Here is a 22,010-nt window from a genome sequence, read left to right on the forward strand (position 1 = left end):
AATAACAGGTTAGTTGATCATGGATAGAAACCTCTGAAACCAAGAGCCAAAATAAACCTTTTCTCTTTATAAGTCAATTCCTGCAAGTATTTGTTACAATAACAGAAAGCTGACTAAATAATCTACATCTTCTCTTAATAGTATGTTGTATGCAACAAAAAAATTTATATTTAATAGACTCCAATTTATTCATTTTTTTCTTTATGAATTATGTTTTTGATGTCTAAATGTCCAATGACAAACCCAAGGTCACATATATTTTCAACTATTTTCTTTAAGAAGTTTGAGTTTTAGGTTTCAATGTTAAACCTAACCAGTATTCCCACTCAGGCATCCACTTAAGAAAAATAAAAGCTTACATTACCCCCAAAACTGATAAATAACCACAGCTTTATTTATAATACACAAAAGTTGGGAGGCGTCAAATAGGAAAATAGGTTAACAAGGTACAGAGAAAAGAAATTATACTCAGCATAAAAAAAAAATGGGTCATTGATTTACACTAAATATATTTTGATAAGTGAATGAAACCAAAATCAAAAACTATATACAGTGTGATTCATTTACATGGCATTGTGGGAAAAGGAAAAACTATAAGATAAAGAATAGATCAGTGGTTGCCAAGAGTTGATAGTACAGGAAGAGGCCGATTCCAAAGGGATAGGCTGTAGGGGAAATTTTAAAAATGGACCTAGTCTAAGTGTTACGGAAGAAGGGCATATCACTTCTTTGGTACTTACTCATTGCCAAAATCCATAACTCTAGTAATGGATAATAATAATAATGAAGAAAATATCTATAATAATAATGAAGAAAATATCAGACAAGTCCACATTTGGGGACATTCAACAAAATAACATGACCACTACTATTAAAAGCCATGAAGATTAAAAAAAAAAAAAAAAAAACTGAGAAACTACCAAAAAATACACTAAGAAAGCATAACGGTTAAGTTTAATGTGTATCCTGGATCATATCTTAGAATAGAAAAAGGACAATGTGGAAAAACTGGTGATATCCAAATATAGTCTATGTTTTACTTAACAGTATTGCACTATTGTTAACTGGTTTAGACAAAGGTACCAAGGCTATGTAAGATTTTTAACTTTAGGGAAACATAGGTATCCAGAAGCTCTCTGTACTCTTTGCAATTTTCTGTAAGGCTAGACTTATTCCCAAATAAAATGCTTTTGAAACATAAAGCCAAAATAAGTTCACTTTCAGAGAACAAAAATGAAAAGACTTGTCAGCAAACATGCACTACAACACATTTAAAAGGATGTTCTTTGGACTGGAAAATAACCGACAATGGATAGAAACAAATGTAAATGATGAATTAAATAAACATATTAAATACATGTTTACATACAAATGTAATTTTTTTACTTATTTTTAATTTATTTTACAGTACATTTGACACTAAAGCTAAAATAATACTATATTATAATATTAATAAAATACATTAAAATATTATTACACTAATAATATAGGGTTTATAACAAATAGATGTACAATGTATGGCATGAATAACACGAAGGGTAACAGTTTAAAAAAAAAAGAAGAAGAAAAGTAGTGTTCCCTTTCTCCCCCTGCCTTCTTCCTCCCCCCCCCCCTCTCTCTCTCTCTCTCTCTCTCTGTAGTTCTGGGGATCAAACCCCGGGGCCTCCTACATGTTACACAAGCATTCTATCACTGAGCTACACTCCCAGTCCAAGCACAGTATTTTAAAATCCCTACATTATACACTTCAAGATATATGATAATATTTGTAAGTTTGGTGAACTAAGCCAACAATTCATAATGTAAACTCTATGAATTAAATATAAAACTGATAAATAACAGAAAAATCAATGAAACAATAAGTTCCTTGAAAAGATAAATAAAATTCATAATCTTCAGCGGAACTGATCAAGGGAGAAAAAGAAGGCTACTACGGTTTGGATGTGAGGTGTCCCCCAAAAGATCACAAGTAGGACAAGGCAGGAAGGTTCAGAGGAGAAATGATTGGGTTCTAAGAGTCTTAACCCAATCAGTGAATTAATCCCCAGGGGATTAATTGAAGTGGCAGGGTGTGACTGGAGGAGGTGGGAATTGGGTGTGGCTATGGAATATATACTTTTTTATCTGGAGAGTGGAGTCTCTCTCCTTCTCTGCTTCCTGATCACCAAGATGCGAGCTGCTTCCCTCCACCACCTCTCCTACCATGATGTTCTGCCTCACCTGTAGCCCTGAGGAATGGAGCTGGCCTTCTAGGACTAAGATCTCTGAAACCGTGAGCCCTCAAATAAACCTTTCCTCCTTTACGGTTGTGTTGGCCGGGTCATTCAGTCACAGCAGTGGAAGAGCTGACTAAGACAGAGGCGTGAGTTCTAACATTAAAAATGAAAAAAGCAGCAGCACTGCAGATGCTACCGAAAGAATAAGAGGGTATTATAAATCACTTTAGGTCAATAAATGTGAAATCATATTTGAATGGACAAATTTCTTAGAAGAAACAAGCTTCTAAAGCTCAACCAAAAAGAAAAAAATAACCTGAAGAACTTTAAGACTATAAAAGAATTTAAATCTTCCCATGAAGAAAACTCTGGGCCCATATGGTTTTTTGTGTGACTTCTATAGGAGATATAACTACAGTTCTACACAAATTCTTCCAGAAAATAGAAAAAAGAAAAACAACTACTTGAAGGTTTCTTGCAAAGTTAAATGTATAATTACCATTTGATTCAACAAATCTACTTTTAGGCATTTACAAAGGAAACTAAAACATACATACATAAAAGAATTGTACAAGAATGCACACAGCCACCTTATTTATAACAGCCTTCAACAAATGTATGGATAAATTATGGCACATTCATAAAATGAAATACTATTCATCAGTAAAAATGTAATGGATATATACAACAAAGATGAATCTCAAAAATATGCTTGAAAAAAGATGCCAGCAAAATTCTAAACAGAAAAATTAATATGTAGTGATTAACATGATATTCATGCTTGCCAGCAAGTAAAAAAGTAAGTAACTTTAAAAAGGATATGTGGCCAGGCATGGTGGTACATGCCTATAATAATCCCAGTGACTTGGAAACTGAGGCAGGATGATGGAAAAATTCAAGGCCAGCCAACCTCGACAACTTAGTGAGGCCCTGTGCAACATAATGAAACCCTGTCTTAAAATAAGAAATTAAAAAAAAAAAAAAAAAAAAAAGAGCTGGGGATGTAGCTCAGTGGCAAAGAGAGAATTGGCAATCCCCAATACCAAAATATAAATAAATAATAGGGGAAAATGAGAGTTATATGAAAGTATAGAATTGGGGGAAATCATTTAAATGTTCGATTAATATGGGCACATTTTATTGATGTAAATTATAATTCAGTAAGATAGAAAAAATATTAAGAGAAAGTTTAAACTACCCCTATTTTGTGAATGTAGTTGAAAATGTCAATAAATAAAAGTGGCAAATTCATTAAATGCCTAGATTGTGTGATTGCGTTTTGAGTTTCGATGACAGATTTTTTTTCCAGCAAAATCAACATCATAGTGCGTTATTACTCTTAATGAAAAAATTTCAACAGTAATTATTCCACAGAAATAATTCCACTGACTTCAACTCAAATGTTATTGTGAAAATTATATTTTTCACACATTTCAAAGAGTATATCAACTTGAATAACTAGTAATATAATTTTTTTAAAAACAAACTGCTGAATCTTCTTAGTAGCTTAACCTTTTTTTTTTTCCCCAGAACAAATGGAATGATCACAAACGTTCAAATAATAATGATTCTCTAAGTTAAAACAAACTGGAAAGAGTAAAAACCAAAATCATTATTATCAACTGCTTCTTGAAGCAATTCTATGTAAGAAATGAACTGAAAAAGTTTAATAGAAAAATGAAATCGTTTACTCAAAAATTTAATGAATCTTTTAAATACTTTCTCCTTTGATCATGATTCATTTTAAAATTGAGTATGGCTACAGAATTCATTAAATGTTCTTACTATTCAGTATCCTCATAAAGAAAAAGGACAGTTTGTAAAATGGTTTATTAATGTAAGAAATAAATAGTAAAAATAATAGCATAAACAAAAATGGCCCTTTAATGTTGGTTGAAATCAACTTCTGCTTTACATGAAAGCATTTAGTGAAATCAACTAAATTGAAATGTAGGAAGCCAGAAAGGAAAGAGAATAGTGGAGAAGAAAATTTTCTTATAGTCCCTACCGAAATTACAAAATTCAATTTTCATTCATTACTTACAGAGTCATCTATCACACTTCTACATTTATTATTGGTAGGGTCACAGTATATGCACATATACATTTAAAATGCCAGACATCCTGAATGCATGAGTATGAAATACTTACTAATTCTTGGAAACCAGCCAATGTTTTAGAAATCAATAATCTTCCTAATTATAAAGTACAAACACATAATCACATTAATGAGGTTTCCATCAGGATCATCTCATTCACCTTAACCGTTACACATGATAACACACCAGGTTGTGTTTACCAATGCAATTAATTTATAATATTCAAATGGGATTAGAAATCTGGTCTTACCATCTGTACCTTCAGCCTTGAATACATTAATACTGCCCAAATTTGGTATTTTTAATAAATTCAAGAGATATATATACATTGCCCATTTTCTCTGGCGTGTGTACAAATATGCTTGCGGACATATAATATATTGGCACTGTGATACAGAAGAAAGAGCAAACCTTTCAAATCAATCATGAGTTTTAATATATGGTTACTTTACCCAACTATACAACAAGAATGATAATTATATAAACTCACATAATCATGAAAATCATATGATAATATGAGTAAAAGTAACTTGTATGTTATAAAGCAATTTATAAATACTAGTTATTATCTTTCCCTTGTTCGTTAATATACTAGCCTGATACCAGTTTCTAGACAATACCAAGTTCTTATCCATCACAAGACCTTTGTTCTTACTGTTCCTTCTACCTAAACTACAATTCCTTTGGCTTATTTTTATAATTCAGATCTCTACCTAAATACTACCTTTTTCTCATACAGTCCCTACATCAATTATGACACATTAGAATACAAGTACAAGAAAATGAAAATGAAACTGATTTTAAAAATTAAAAAATTTTAATTTCTCATTTGACAAAAAGTTATTTAATTTAATGGTTTGATGAAACAGTAAAATATCTCTTTTTGTCTTTCTTTTCTGTCCCCTTATTATGTCCCCTTTTGTCATCAGGCTAGAGTTCTTGCTAGCAAGATAGCTGCCTCAATTCCAGCCACATGCAATTATGTGCAAAAAAACAATTGATAATCTCTTCCAGTCTCTCTCATTTTAAAAACAAACTACTGAAAAAAGTCACTGTAGAAGATATGCACATCTTATTAGCCAAGATTGAATAATCTGTCCCTTACAAAATCTATTACTGGCAAGTGGAACAGGATTACTATTACTCGCTTACACTAATCAGGAATTACTCCTAAGGGTAGGCTCCAGAAGAACATTGGAACACTGATGGAAGAATGACTAAAACAACCTACCAGAATGCTGTAACAACCTAAAAGTACTCACCTTTGCCATTAATGTTTATCCAACTTATTGGTTTATTTTCTCCCTATACTAAAAGATATATATCAGTAAAACAAGAACAGTACCTAAAATACAGCAAAACCTTTATTATTAATGTTTGTTGAATAAAATAATGCATGTCTCCCAAGCATATAAATATTTATTTAATACTGTCAAAATCCTAAAATAAAAATAAAATCGTCCTAGAACAATTAGAACTAGAATTCGAAGTCACTATCATGTTCATCCATTTATTTTTATGTGAAATAATATGCCACAAGTAGTTGCTCAGAAAGAAACAGGTCTAAATATAATTTCAGACCATAAGTCCGGGGATGCAGCTTAGCTGTAGGGTGCTTGCCTGACATGCACAAGGTCCTGAGTTCAATCCTCACTCAGCACAAGGAAGGAAAAGGGAGAGAGGAAGGGAGACAGAAAGAAAGAAAAGTGATCTGCATTCAAACCAACTCTTGATGAGGTGCAGAGTCCTTAAACACTGCATTTACTAGTTAATATGAAGAGATAAATTCACTGGAAAAATAAACCCAAGTTATATACAAACCACAAACTCTTCCAAAAGAAATGTCAAGTTCAATATTTGATAACATTTTTAAAAAGACATAGCAGACCAAATTTTGCAAGCAGATACTTAAGTCATTAATAAGAAGGATTTTATGGAAAAAAAATCAAGTTATATTAACAGTGGTAATAGTAAGTCAAAAAGCATAGCCTATGAAAAATGGTTTATATTTTTAAGATAAGAATAAATTATGAATCCTATCAATATCACCAACTTTCTTAACCAACCCCCAATATCCAACAAAATTTAATTTGTAACTAGTTATACATGTCACTGAACTATTTAGTATTTTTTCCTGTAAACTAAATTTAGAATAAGTTCCTATTTCCCATTAATCTAATACAATTTCCCAACTTCACCAGCACAGTCAAATTAGTTCTACAATCTTTCCATTCATGTTATTTAATGAATTAGTTTATGCTACTGTCCTTCAACTCTCCTTATATCTTCTCTTCCTTCCTCTGTACATCATTAAATTCCACCAGTGCATTATTATTTATTTTTCTTCCCCGCTGTATACGGATACAAGTCTTTACATCATAGCAATGCCAATACAGAAACACCTTAATATTATATTTCTCTTCATGAAAGAAGTCTGGAGACAAGTGAAAATGCTGCACAGTGTCCTCGGGGAACCAAGCTTCTAAATTTCTCTTCCACCATTCTACAGATTTGGTATCCAGCTTCTTTTGGATCATCTCATGGTACAAAATGATTATTAAAGCACCTTATTATGCTTGCAATAAATGTCCAAAGAAGAAGGCATGGCACACACCTGTGATCCCAGCTACTGGAGAGGCTGAGGCAGAAGGATCACAAGTTCAACAGTCTGAACAACCTAGCAAGACCATGTCTCAAAATAAAAAGGTCTGGGGATGTAGCTCAGTGGTAGTGCATCCCTGAGTTCAATCAGGAGGGGGAGAAGGAGAAGGAGGCAGGGCAGGAGGGATTTAAAAGAAATAATGAGCAGTACTAAACATACATCATTTCACCAAATCTCAATAGATAAGATTTAAAAAAAACAGTTTTCACTGGTAAAAAGTCTCTATACTTAAGTAAGAGTTAAGTGTTTTGTTGTTATATTAAACTCAGGAAGAAAGGAAGGAAGGTAAGAAAGAAGGGCAGGTGGGAAACAAAACACAGGTAGAGGTATTTAGTGAGGAAGAGAAGTATACCAAAAAGAATCAGATTTTTTAAAAGAAAAGTTATTATGAAGTTATATTTTTAAAATAAAATATAATGTTATAAAATTTTAAAAAGTAAATAACTAGAGTTATGACAACTTTAATGTATCAGTTGACAGGTAACTGATGTTAGATGAAAATCAGCCAAAGTAGGCTTTATTTACAGCTATGTGTAGAAGAATAACAGAAATGCTGTTACTAAAATAAATTTAAGCAACATTTAAAATTCAGTTTTAACACATAATGATACTTGAACTCAATTTAATAATAGGCAGAATGAATGTCGTGCTAAGAATATAATTCACCATATTTAAAGTATTAAGAGAACTCTACTGTCACCCAAGAAGTAACAGGGTCAAAAATTACTCTTCAAATGTAAACAACCAGAACACTGGACTAGAAAACTGGACAAACTGACGTTGAACAACAAGAAGCTTAAAGTGATTCCTTAAAAACATAAAAAAGGAAACAAAACAATTGAGTCCTATAATTGCTTGGAATTTCTTTTTTTTTTTTTTAGATTTTTTTTTAGATGTTGATAGACCTTTATTTTATTCTTTTACTTATATATGGTGCTAAGAATCGAACCCAGTGCCTCACACATGTTAGGCAAGCGCTCTACCACTGAGGCACAATCCCAACCCCTGGGATTGCTTTTTGAAAGTACTTTTGGTACTGTAGTATATAGGACAGGACATAAAAATAGAATCCAGTGCCACTGTTGAGTTGAAAAGTCAGTGATCAGAATTTAAAAAGTCCAAAGCAACAAGAAATTTTGGGAGAAGGGAGATAGCTCAGTTGGTAGAGTATTTGCCTTACATGCACAAGGCCCTGGGTTCAATCCCCAGCACCACATTAAAAAAGAAAAGAAAAGAAATTTGGGGAGAAATTCCTGAAGTAAGAGCTCCACAAGACTTTTTTTTTTTTTTTAAATAAATGATCCCCTTAAATCACCTAAATGCCAATCTACATGTGTTACTGGGTGAAAATCCATGAGACTGAGCAAAATCAATTTCTAGGAAAGAAAAATTATATGGTCGCTAATGCTGAATACTGCTCAGAGCTCACCCTTCTGCCATGATGTTCTACCTCATCTGGAGCCCTGAGGAATGGAGCCAACTGTCTGTGGACTGAGACCTCTAAAACTGTGAGCCCTAAAATAAACTCTTCCTTCTCTACAATTGTTCTGCTCAGGACTTTTCTTATCACAGCAGTAAAAATGCTGACTAAAACAATATCTGTGTGTGGGAGCAGGGGTACTAAGAAATGAAACTAGGGGTTGTGCTCTGCCACTAAGCTACATCCCCAGTCCTTTTTTATTTTTTAATTTTTTGTCAGGGTCTCACTAAGTTGCCAAGGCTAGCCTAAAACTTTCAATCTAACTGCCTTAGCCTTCCAAGCTGCCACAACATGTCTTACAAATAACAAAAACAAGGTATCAAAAGGTAAAGTTGGGGTGGGTGGAGTGTGAGACTTAAACAGTGAGCAAACATACAAAAGGAATTTCAACCTAGCAAGCTGACTCCAGAGCCTGATTTCTAGATTCTACTTGAGGGAGATTTTCATAGCAAGTATCTTCCCACTTGTAGATCAGACATCTGAAACCAATGGAGCTCCATCAATGGAGTAGAAGTAGAGTTTAGAGATAAAAAATCTTTATTGTCCTAAGAACACAACAACTCATTAATTGTGACTTTTGGAAGAGTCCTTCTACTTAAAAAGCAGTCTTGTTTTCTCATGCATAACCTCAAAAACAGTCAATATAGATGATCTATAAAGACCTCTGCACTAGAAGTATTTTAATAGCAGGAGGTATTTTGGATTTTAGTTGTTATTTTTGTTCTTGTTTTTGGTAGTGAGAACTGAATCCAGGGGGTACTTAATCATGGAGCTACATTTTAGCCCTTTTTTTTTTTTTTTTTTTTTTTTAAATTTGATACAGAGTCTCACTAAATTGTCCAGGCTGGTCTCAAACTTGCCATCACCCTGACTCGGCCTCCTGAGTCGCTGGGATTACAGATGTGTGCCACCATGCCCAGCTAGTATAAAAACGCTTGTTTTTAAACTTTAAAGAAAAAAATTCTTTCAAAATTCCCCCCATCACCCATACTTATCCATTGCCTACCAAGTGCCAAGAATATAACAATGAGCAAGACAAATAATCCGCTTCCCGCTCAGTGAAACTTATAATATACAAGAAAAATGAAAATGAAATAACTCCACAATTCGTTTCTTGTGTTTCTAAATACGGTGATTCTGCACCTAATACGGGGTTTTTGACCTTTTCAGAAACTCAGATGCCCAAGTATCCCACAGCTTTGTCTAGCTTTTCTCTAGAACACAGTCATTTGACATACTTATTTGTTTAGTATCCATCTACTCACTGGAATATAAGTGCCATCTGGCTGCTCACTGGTATCTGTCTAGAATAATGCCTGGAATATAGCAACACCTAAAAATGAATAAATGAGTACAATGGTACACTATATTTTTATTTTACACATGTTTTCATGTCACAATTTAAAATATCAGTATGCTATCATTTATGTTTATGATGTTAATTTAGGCATTTCATTTCCGTTTTTCTATAATTACTTTCTTATATATTACTTTCAAACATTTAAAGCATTTAAAGTAGAAATACATTTTTTTTTAAAAAGTCTCATTTTTAATACTAGATAAGAGTTGAGCCAGGAGAGGTGGCACACTTTTGTAACCCAGCAGGAGGCGAAGGCAGGAAGATTGCAAGTTTAAAATCAGCCTAAATTCCAAGCAACCTGATACCCTATCTCAAATTTTTTTTAAAGTGAGGGGCGGGGGCAGGGCTGAGGATGTGGCTCAGTGGTTCAGCGCCTTGGGTTCAATCCCCAGTACCAAAAAAAACCTAGACGACAGTCAGTATCTAACAAAATGACTTATTTTCCATTTTATAAACTATCTCACTTTAAACAAATAATGACAAAACAAGATGGACTATTTACCTGGATTTGTAATTATCACATTTACTGAACTATAAACATATTTTATGCTCAGTTTCTGAAGATTTTATAGAATTATGGTACTTGTCGATAAATATCTAAAAAAATAAATTTGGTGTATCAAAACTCAATGCGTTATGTGGTCTGAAGAACAGAACTTTTAAAAAAAAAAAAATGTTTTTAGTTGTTGATGGACCTTTGTTTTATTTATTTATATGTGGTGCTGAGAATCAAACCCAGTGCCTCACACAAGCTAAGTAAGCACTCTACCACTGAGCCACAACCCCAGCCCAGAACTTTTGTTCTGAAGAAGAATAAAACCTACTTTCATGTTCAAAAAAAAACTATTGAAATGTACACTTCAAGTGGGTGACTTGTGACTTGTATGGTACGTGAATTGTATATCAATAAAACTATTTTTAAATGAAAAAAACTATTTTTATACTTTTATCTTTTTTAAATAATATCATTTAAAAAGTTGAACAGAGGGGCTGGAGAGAGAGATACCTCAGTTGGTAAAGTGCTTGCCTTAAAGCACAGAACCCTAGATTCGATCCTCAGTACCGAAAAAGAAAGGAAAAAAAAAAAAAAAAAAGTTCAACAGACCCAAAGACCATTTTAAAATTGAATCACATATGGTTTCAAACCCAATAACTAAACTCAGCTTGATCTTCTGGAGGAAAAAATAATAATAATAATAAGGTTACTAGAACATTTCTAATAAAATGAGTTTGCCATAAGCAATCTGTGAACAACAGAATGTTTTTTGACTAGTCCATGAATTTCTCCTGATAAAAACAGCAAATTACTAGAAAAAGTTAAGAGTCATGAGTCATGTATAATAATTCCATATGCCCTATTATATTATGAAACCTATGATTATTTATTAGTGATAACCAGGGCTCCCCCAAAAATATCTTCTCCTTATTAAGAAAATCAGCTTAGTCATAATAAGCAGAATCAAAACAAATCTTCAGTTTAAAAAATGTAGTTCAAGCTAGTATCTACAAATAACTATACATTCAAACTAAGGTTCTAAATACTTTAAAAAGCTTTAAAAAAATTCAGTTCTCCTCATTTAATTTTGCAGGAATACCCCAAAACATCTCTTAAACAAAATTAAAATTACTAACATTACACACATTTTAAAACTATACCTCACCCTCTGAGTGTTACAGATAAATGTTCAATATTAAAGGTATTCTCCTCTGATTATAGTCTTGGAAAAAGAAAGAATTCTTTAATGTAGATACATGTTATATTTATAGGACAATGGATCATCAACCAGTAATTATGTTTAGTCACACAGACATTTAACTAAAAAATCAATTTATCCAAAATGTTTTATAGCAGCTTTATTATGTTTAAATAGCGACACATGATCATGGTAAAAAGCAAAATCAAAACAATGGTAAAAATCATAATCATAATAAAGGATAAAGGAAATGTAACCCAAGTTTCCCTGCTAAAAGAATCATTTAATGCTATCATTTTTTCACCATATCTAGAGATATAAATAATTTTAAAGAAATCATTTCATACATCCTATATTATTGCCTTCTTTGTTTAATTTGGCATTATGTAAAGAACATCTATGTCAGTCACTGTGTGTTTGTGTGTGTGTATGTGTGTGTAAAATTATTTTTAAGGACGCTACAGTACTAAATTCTATGGATTACCATAATATAACTATTTCCTCAGTTAACACTTTTTTTTCTTAATGAAATACTTCTAATACAACGAACATAACAAAACCACTTCCTCACTAAAAATCCTCATATTCCAAAACATTTTCCACAAAATAGACATTCATGTATACAAATATTTTAAGTGCCTGTTATATGCCACTCACTGTTCTAGACAATTTATATTCCTATGTGCAGGGCCTGAGTCCATTTTAATCACTGCTTTACTTCCACTGCTTAGAGAAGTATGTGGTACACAGTACACCTTCATTTAAGTACTGAATGAATGGATGGCCAGTAATGTTCATTCATGCAGTCTACTCCTTTTACAACTTTAAAATAAGTTTTGTTTTCATTTGTCTTCACAGATTTATAACCGCAAAAGATAAGATTACATTATATGCAAGACACCAACTCTACAAAAGTGAAACGACAGTCCTTGTTACCAAAAGGCTTAAAGAATCACAAAATTTGGAGGGTGAAGGCTTCTCTCTCTTGTCCTCCTCCCTCTTCCTCCTCCTTCTTTTCTCTCTCTCTCTCTTCCTCCCTTCCTTGCTACCTCTCTCCCTTTCTCCCCCTCCTTCCCTCCTTTCAAGTGACCATGAGGAAGAACTTGGATTTTAGGATCAGGTCACCCTTCACATTAATTAGCCTTTGCCATTCAGTTCAGTCTATGGGGAGGCCAAGGAGGTAAAATGTATAGGGGGTAGAAAGCAGCATTACAATGTTACTTCAGAAATTCTGTGTACCTTATTTTAAGAAGTTCCTTCTGTGCTTCAAAACATCATTCAAAGGAAATGTGAATCTAACAGCTGGTTGTGTGTTTTCCTTTGATCTCTTCTAACATTAGTTGGAAAAAAAAAAAAAAAAAAAAAAGTAGGAATACTCATGCTAGTATTCCAGTGCTAAACTGCAAAAGGTTCAGTTGGCACACACAGAAAAACCCTAAAAATCCAATTAAACTGTAAAGTTATAACTGAGTTCATAAAATATTTATTTTGCTTTTCCAGGAAAAATAAAGGAGATAGGGAAAGCACCACTGAAACAACAAAACATGCCAAAATATTTTCATCCCAATTAAAATTTTGGTCTTTAAAATCACTATAAAACAAATCTGCTAAGAAACCTCGAAGTATTTACTGTTTCTTTCATTTGGAAATTCCAAGTACTATAAAGTTCTACACAAATATATAGTTCACCCTTTTACTTCTTAGCTCATTTACATGTTAGTCAGCTTACATACATAAGGAATGTACCCACATAATTTTCTAGCTCAAGATAGGCGTGGGATAGGAGATGAGTTCAGAGTTAAGGTGGAAGTTTGCGGAGGGAACATAAGCCACCTAAGAATATGAGGCTTGGAGAAGACTAAAGAATGTCATGAAAGTGATTCACATTCAAGTAAATCTAATTAAAATTCATGGAAATACAACATCCTTAAAAATACAAACTCCTAGTTCTTTAATGCAACTCTTTAATACAACAGACTACATATACATCGATTTCTATCCTATGACTATGTCAAAGAAATCATACTGATTTGACACAAACTCAACAATATTTTATTTAATTCTAAACTCATTTAATGTGATTCACTTATGAGTCCTGACCTTAGTTACTCAACTCAACTTTAATACTGGTTTAATTAGTCCTTTCTCTGATAATTATCACCAACAAAAACTTTTCAGTACTCATTAATTTCCAAGATCCATCCACAAAACCAATACGTCAATAAAATCTCAAGTCACGAAAGAAAGAAAGAAAGAAAGAAAGAAAGAAAGAAAGAAAGAAAGAAAGAAAGAAAGAAAGAAAAGCAAAACATATGTTCAAGTGTCTGACTTCCAATCTTAGTACTCTATGCATATTCCTTCTATATGTGGCTATTCCAAGTGAAAAGTCCTTTAAGTCCATAACTTCCTATTATCACAATAAATTACATTAAGTGTAAATGCAATAAGCTATTACAGTCTCAAAAAAAAAAAAATCTTGGAGATTCACTTTCCCTTATTATCCTACCAGATATTGTGATTTTGTGTCCAAAAGTCCTATCTAGCAAAACTCACATATTCATGTAAGATTTTAGCAATTTAACATTCAAATTCAGATTAAGCAAAAATGTCCTAGACTGCACTAGGAACTGAACTTGAACTACCACTTTATGAGGATGGGGAAGATAAAATAATCTGCTCTCACAACTAGTAACTAGTAAATTCAAGGGCAGGAATCCAGACATTAATGATGCAACAAGAAGAGAAAGAGAAGTAATACTTGTTGCATGATAAATATGTGTCAGACATGCAACACACTTTTGAATACCTTTCCTCAAGTAATTCTCATCGCTGCTTTGCAAGGCAAGCATTATGTCCATTTTGAAGATAAGGAAACTGAGGTAAGAGGTGACTTCAGTTGACTAAGATTTATACACCTAATTAGCAGTCAAGAAAAGACAGAAATCCTAGGATTACACATTGATAGATTTTTGTCCACAGCACTACTTGCTTGATCTGAGGAGGTTAGTTTGATTTGTTGTGTTATTTTTTTGTTTTATATTCGACAGAGAAGGAAACAAGTCTACTAATCTAATTTTAATAAGATGATTTCTAATTCCTTGAGAGAACCGTATCTGTGTTGATAATTTCTAGTAGGGTCACTATGATGAGTCTACCTGGCCTGTTTTAAGATCCTCCATATTTTATAGTATTATCATTTCCTATCTTAACTACTCAGTAAATAACCTTGCAATGCTTAAACAAAGATCTGTTTATCCGAAGGCTTCCAGGCTGCCATCTATATAAGAAAAGGCTAATTTCCACTGTTCTCTTAAGAATAAAGACTAGGACATTCATAAATGCCAATTAATGCAGAATACAGAGTTTAGCTAATAAATGCCAAGTGATAACAATGATGCAGCATTTAGCATGCAAATGGATGTCAACCCAGTATTAATGAATTAATTCAGAAACCATTTTATAATCAAGAATATCTGGTTTGCAAAGAATCAGACCCCTTCTTAAGTCAGATGCAAATTATGTAAACCAGTTTGAGCAACAAAGAATAGGAATTAAAGTGTACAGAAAGAAACTGAAATACTTCTCTGCATCCTATCCAATGTTCCTACATTTCACTAATTTAAGCTTATGATCCTGCCCCCCACCACCTAGCTTTATAAGAAAGAATAAGCAGTAAGATAAAGGTGGTCTGGGATAGGAAACACCACCATTTCAAACAAATTAAAAAAAAAAAAAAAAATCAAGCCTAAATTATTTTATCTCTCCTTTAGAAAGCTCAGAAATTTGTCACACAAAGTATTTTATCTTCTATTAGTCTTCTAAATCCATTTCAAAAGTTTCTCTCCCTTTACAAATTCTCCCATCCTTTCTCATCTGCTTCTGTTCTTCCTCAAGATCAATCAAAAGAATAAGTTAGAGATACACAGTGAGCTCAGGCCAACAATTATCAAACATTAGCTAGGCCAGAATGGATTCTTATTTAATAGTGCTTTTCAAATTTTGCTGTATTGAAATCAAGAGTTGTATGAAACAGCTCAAGAAAGCAGTAATGGAATCAGAGAGTACCAGCTAGGTTTCAGTTGTTAAGGTCTATAACTCCATACCTCTTTTCATTCAGTACACCAAATTTGAGACAAAAGAAATGGGTGGGTTTTTCAATCAAAAATTTAAAACTCTTACCCTGGAATATTTAATAGGTAGAAGAAGGGAGGCAGGTGAGAATGTGTTCTATTTTTTAAAAAAGAGTTCCTCATCTTCCCTTTCTCTGATGACTTATATGATGCAGGCCCTAAAGATAAAATATTAAAATATAAAAGAATCCTGAAGTTTCTTAATTCCATTTTCATTTTTTAAAAGGATGAGTATTTCACTGTGTTAAATTATGTGGTCTATAAGGCTGGGGATGTGGCTCAATGGTAGAGTGCTTGCCTGGCATATGTGAGTCCCTATGTTCAATCCCTAGCACTCCCCACCCCCTCAAAAAAGTAGTCTATGGATGTCAATTATGTCCAGTGGAATGATGGTGCTACTGAGTTCTACTATGCCTTTAATGATTTTCTGTCTGCTAGATTTACCTATTTTGGATACAGTAATATTGACATCTCCAGCTGTAACAACTGGTTACCATATTTCTCCTTAACACCCCATCAGTTTTTGCTACACCCTGTTGTCTGGCATACATACATTAAGACTGTTAAACGCTTTCTTGGAGAACTGGTCCCTTTATAACAATGTTATACCTCTCTTTATCACTGATAACTTTCTTCACCCTAAACTAACCTATCTAAAATTAATATTCTGCTTTCTTAGAGTTAACATTATCTTTCTCTAACCCTTAACTTTTAAATGTATATGTCTTTGTATTTAAAGTGAGTTTTGAAAGATAATATATAGTTGGATCATGTTTTTTTAATCTACTTTGATAATGTCTTTTAGTTGATGTATTTAGACCACTGATATTATGGTAGCTGGCATAAAATCTATCATATTTGTTCAAGTTTTATATGTGCTGTCCTTGTTCATTATTATTTCTTTTCTACTTTTTTCCTAGCCTTGTGGTTTTAACTGAGCATTTAATATGATTCCATTTTCTCCTTTCTTAGCTTATTAACAATATTTCTTTTTTTACTATTCTTAGTGATTGCCCTAGAGTTTGAAACATGTGTCTCCAACTAATCCAAGTTCATTTTCAAGTAACACTATACCAATTTACAGATAGTACAAGTATCTTATTATAAAATATTCCCCATTTCTCCTTCCTGTCCCTTGTTTCATTGTTATCATTCATTTTCCTTCTCTCTAAAGAACTTCTTTTAACATTTTTAGCAAGATATGCCTATTGACAACAATTCAATTTTTGTCTGAGAAAGTTTGTATTTCTTCTTCAATTTTTAAGCATAATTTTATAGGACACAGAATTGTAGACTGGTAGTCTGTTGGGGTTTTTCGTTGTTGCTGTTTTGTTGTTTTTTTGGAGGGTTTTTTTGTTTTGTTTTGTTTTTGCATGTTTGGGTTTTTTCTTCTTTCAACACTTAAATATTTCACTTCACTCTCTTACCTGATTTCCTAAGAGATAAAGGATTAATTCTTATTTTTGCTTCTCCATAGATAACCCCCCCCCCCCCACCGCCCTGATTTCTTTTGTTGTATGTTTACCTTTCACTTTTTTTTTTTTTTTTTACAGTGCTAGGGATTGAACCCCAGGGCCTTGTGCTTATAAGGTAAGCATGCTACCAACTGAGCTATATCCTCAGCCCTACATTTCACTTTCTGCAACTAGAACATTATATGTATGTTGGAGACTGGGGGCATTTGTTTTACTTGGTATTCCTTTAAACTTCCTGGATCTGTGATTTGGTATCTTACATTAATTTAGGGAAAAATCTCAGTCTTCCTTGCTTCAAATATGTCTTCTTTTTCTTCTCCTTCTGGTATTCTCAATACATATATGTTATACCTTTGGTTGTGGTCCCATAGTTATTGTATATTCTGTTCCTTGTTTTGTTTTTTTTTTTTTTTTTGTAATCTTACTCTTTTTCTTTTTTTTTTTATTCTGTTCCTTTTTACAAGTCGTTTTTCTCTTTGTTTTTGAAAGTTTCTTCTGACATAGCCTAAATCTCAAAGAAATTCTTTATGATAATTCTCTCCCTGCCATATCTGAGTCTGATTCTGATGCTTGCTGTCTCTTTAAACTGCTCTTTGGCCTTTTAGTGTGTCTCCTAATTATGTAAGTTTTCGTCAGAAATTAGACATGATGTACTAAGTAAAAGGAACTGTAGCCATGAGGTCTTTAGTAACGAGGGAAGATGAAGGGAAAGGAAGCGAACATGATTCAAAAAAGGACTTTAGGGAATTGTCTTTTGTTGCAGCATGGGGTTCACATTCTTGATATTCCTCCTTTAAGGTCAGAGTTTTCACTAAGGACAAGAATGTGTCATTTGAAAATGGTCTATAGGAGCAAAAGTAAAACTGTACTACCAGGGAGGGTCCAGATGCAGGATCAAACTTAATTCTCAGTAAAGGATTTGTGATGTTTTGTTTCTTTGATGTTTGTTTACGGGTTTTTTTGGGGGGGGGGGGTTTTCTCCTTTCAACACTTAAATATTTCATTTCTCTCTCTTGTTTACATGATTTCCTAGGAGTCAGAGGATTAATTCTTATTTGTGTCCCTTGTTGCAGTATCAGGGTCACATTGTTCATTTTAGCCCAGTATAATAATGGGCCAGTGCTCATTTTTGCCATCTACATGCAGTTTGTAAACTACTTGTAGTAGAAGCAGTGAAACAGTAGTGACAGGGAGGTTGCAGAGAAGTTTCAAACAGTAAGTCCTATGTTTAGCTCTTAGTCTTTTAGTGAGCCTGTGCCCCTGTCAGCAAGTGCTTCTCAGTCTACCCCCCAACCCCCAACCCCAACCCCGAGCAGGATGGTTAGAGTCAGCAGGAGCTGAATACTTCCCTTCCTCACCCTTACCCCAGTCTGCTAGGTTTTGACAAAATCCTAAGAGGACCAAGTAAACTACTTGTAGTACCTGAGTGCAAACCTTGTTAAGAAGAACAGAATGCTCTGGTATATTTCAAAATGATTACTTTTCCTCTATCACTGTTAGAAGCATGGGGGGATTTTTTTTCCTCTCTCTAATATTCCTGTGAGGAACTAGTCAAACTCCTGGAGGAAAAGTCACAAAAGAGGTGGTTCCCTATGACTTGGTTTTCTTGGAGTTTTTAATACTTATATTTGTTCATACTGGGCCTCGATAATTCCTACAATTTAGATTTGTGTACACTGGCAAGAACCCTGTTGCTTCCTATGGTGGTTTCTGCCACTGGGTTTCTACTCAAATAAGTTGCAATTCTCCAAATTTGTTTTTGTCTCCGATTTTGGGGTAACAGTTTGCCCTGTGACTTCATTCTCTAAGTTAAGAACAACTGATTTTTCAGTTTATTCAACCTCTGATGTGTTAGGACAAAGTGATCACTCCTAAGCTTATTCCAGGCTGAACCAGAAACCACATTTTCATTTCTCACCTTCACATTTTACCAATTGATTAGGGTATTGATATTAACATTTATGAGGGAGAGGAAAAAACTTAGAAATTTGAATCTGTCCCAATGGCACATGTATTACCTAAAATATGATTAATTCATGTTTATAAATAATAATGACGCAAATTATTAAACAATACACCCCCTCCTTTCTTTCTGAAGCAATGAAAACATGGACAATCAAATATTGTGGGGATCATTTAGATCCCATGTCATTATTATAAATTAAAATGTTTTCTGAATGAATACCTAAATATTAAATTTCCATAGGGAATATAAAAAGAAATCTATCACTAAAAAAAGAAAAAGCTATCACTAAGTACTACAGTTCACTGGTCATCCTTACTGCTCAATTTCCAGAATAATGAAGTCTGTTATTTTATTCCTGTTATTATATGATATTCCTGTTATTATATGATAATAGCATTATCATATCTCTATACCAGTTTAAAGTTTTAGAGATTTCTTCTAGAAGAAAAAAGAATAAAGAGAGAGAAAGCTAAAATTTTATGTGAAATGTGGCACTTGGATGCCAGCCCCCAACATTTGTTATCACCATGAATTAACCTTTATGGAAAATTATTTACTTGGAAAATCTTAGTCCATAGTATAGTATTGTTTACTGGTTCTTATAGCAAGAAATACAACCAACTTTCTCCCCCAAATCAAACTGAAAAACAGCTTCTTACATTTAATATTACTGGTTTAAACTTTATGTAATTGAGTTTTAACCTACTTAACTAAAAGCATGCTGGTTAAGTAAGTTAAGGTAAATGTACTACATAATTCACTTTAAGAAATCTGAAAGCACTGTTGTAAAATAATCCTCCAAACTTAGCAAGACTATCAGAATGGCCAGACCTAGGAGAACATATTAGCAGTATCTTCACTTACATATATGTAAATCTGACTTTATTATTATTTCCATATCTGTGATACATTATGAACAACAGACATCTCTAAAGCCTTTAAACAGTGAACAAATAATGAACCACTACAAAATTAGGAACTCAGGGAACATTTTATGAAATTTTAATACTTTTGTCTTTCAACCAGGGGATAGCTACAGAGTTGGACAAATAACTTTTCCTAGGAAGATAATGAAGAATCAGGGTGACTTAGGTGGGAAGTGATTTGGAGATGATCAGAAAAAGGATGGGGAAAAGAAATAAGAAGTGAAAGATTTTATAAATCATGTAGAAAAAAAATAATGTACCAAAATAAGATAGTCAAATGGAACAAAGATGGATGCTTGAATAAGATGGAAAAGAATATTGCAAAAGTTCCACTGCCAATTTATAAAATATAAAACATGAGACCCCACATTCCTGAAAGCCCAAAACTACGTCAATATCTAAGTAAAACTGAGACCTACTACTTGAGAAAGTTTCTAACTACAGTAATAACAGATTAAACAGATTCAATTATATCAGTTCACAAAAGATAAGAATTAAAAAAATATCAAAAGCAAAGAAAAAAATTAAACTATCTAGTTATGTCAGGTGATTGGTTATATGTGTAAAAATAAACTATTCAGGTGACCACAGCTATGTAAGAGACAAGACAGTCTAACAAAGGGAGCACAGAATGTATACCTGCTCCAGAAACTGTCATGTGACTTTGAGAAACTCATTATATCATCTCTAGAGTAGACTCTGTTGAGGAATAGCAATATTCCATCAATAAAGATTACAGTAATATGGTGTTTTCTAGGTGAGGAGAATTATCTAAAGAGAAAAGGGTTCCTGACTTATAAAAGGAGAAAAATTTAACTTATTAACAAAGCTACTTTAATATTAACTGTGAAAAATGGCTTACCTTCCTTTCCCAAGAACAGAAGACATTAATGAAATCACGGAAATCCAGAGGAAGTTATTATTGCTTGAGTCTGGGTCACAAAAATTATTAGCTGTTCAAAACAAAAGAGAAATGTTAATTATTTTAAAAATACACATTATCTTTGTTGTTAACATGAAAAATACCTCATATGAAACTATTCAAACAAAATATATATCCTTAAATTTGACTCTCCAGGGACAGGTCCTTTGAAAATAAAGACTAATGAAACAGTTTAAATTATTTTAAAACTCCTGATCCCTAAATGTGAAGAGATTTAATTTAAAAAAATTAAATCTTTATAGTTATAATCCTACATTAATATTTTTCCCTTAGAAAGAAAATGGATTTTGCCTAAGACAGAAAAGACCCACAGCTTTAAAAAAGGAGGCAAGGAGGCTGGGAGGTGAAAGGTGGCAGAAACGTTCAAATAATTTCAAGGACAAAAAAAACCCATGTTCCCCTCCAGAACATATTTACACTCCCTCATCTAGCATTCAACTAACATCTAACTGATGCAATCAGTCAAGTTTGGCAAATTAAAATAACAGTAATTCTGACAGACTATCTTCTATAAACATTCAAATATGGACATTTGTGTGCATGCAAGGGTCTCCACCTGCCAATCAAAATGCTCTGTTTTGGATTCTAAACTTGAGTGCTTTTTTTCATCCTTTTGTAGGAATCCCCTGAATCCCTAACTTTCATTTGAACTCTCACCCCATCTGATTAAAAGATAGTCTCTCTATGAATAGCCTGAATTAAAAATTCAGGGTAACATTCCCATAAGAATCAATAGCCAAAAGGAAAGTATCTAAAACCTTTGAAATTCTAGGTCTTTAAAAACAAAAGGAAAGATCCAGGAACCCGGAGAGGGTCATGAGGATCTTGAAGGATGGCAGCTGAACAAAAGATTAATTTTTTATTTTGTCTGATCAGTTATGCCTTGGTAATGTAAAACCTAGATGTAAAGAACAATTAGCACACTTCAAAAACTTGGGTTGTATTCAAAGTCCCATTTAGAAAAACTACCATTTATTTGGTTCAAGGCAATGTCTTGTATTTTTATAACAAGTTTGAGTACATAAAACTGCAAAAAGTAGGGAAACACAATCAGTATGA

At 33.1% G+C, this 22,010-nt stretch overlaps 1 protein-coding gene across 3 annotated transcripts in view; it reads right to left on the reverse strand.

Annotated features, from left to right (window-relative positions):
• LOC306653966 (alpha-(1,6)-fucosyltransferase-like) overlaps window positions 1–22,010 on the reverse strand; it is a 267,342-nt gene that overhangs the window by 147,979 nt on the left and 97,353 nt on the right. For 2 of the 3 annotated variants that reach the window (XR_013761842.1, XM_079127144.1), the window contains 2 exons: window positions 20,871–20,961; window positions 9,692–9,790 (listed from right to left, as the gene is read on the reverse strand). The gene's annotated coding sequence lies outside the window, so the exon portion shown is untranslated. The remainder of the gene's footprint in view (window positions 1–9,691; window positions 9,791–20,870; window positions 20,962–22,010) is intronic. The other variant, XR_013761843.1, reaches the window with a different exon arrangement.

The sequence above is a fragment of the Sciurus vulgaris genome (assembly GCF_902686455.1).
Source record: "Sciurus vulgaris genome assembly, chromosome: 2".
In the NCBI taxonomy this organism is placed as follows: domain Eukaryota; kingdom Metazoa; phylum Chordata; class Mammalia; order Rodentia; family Sciuridae; genus Sciurus; species Sciurus vulgaris.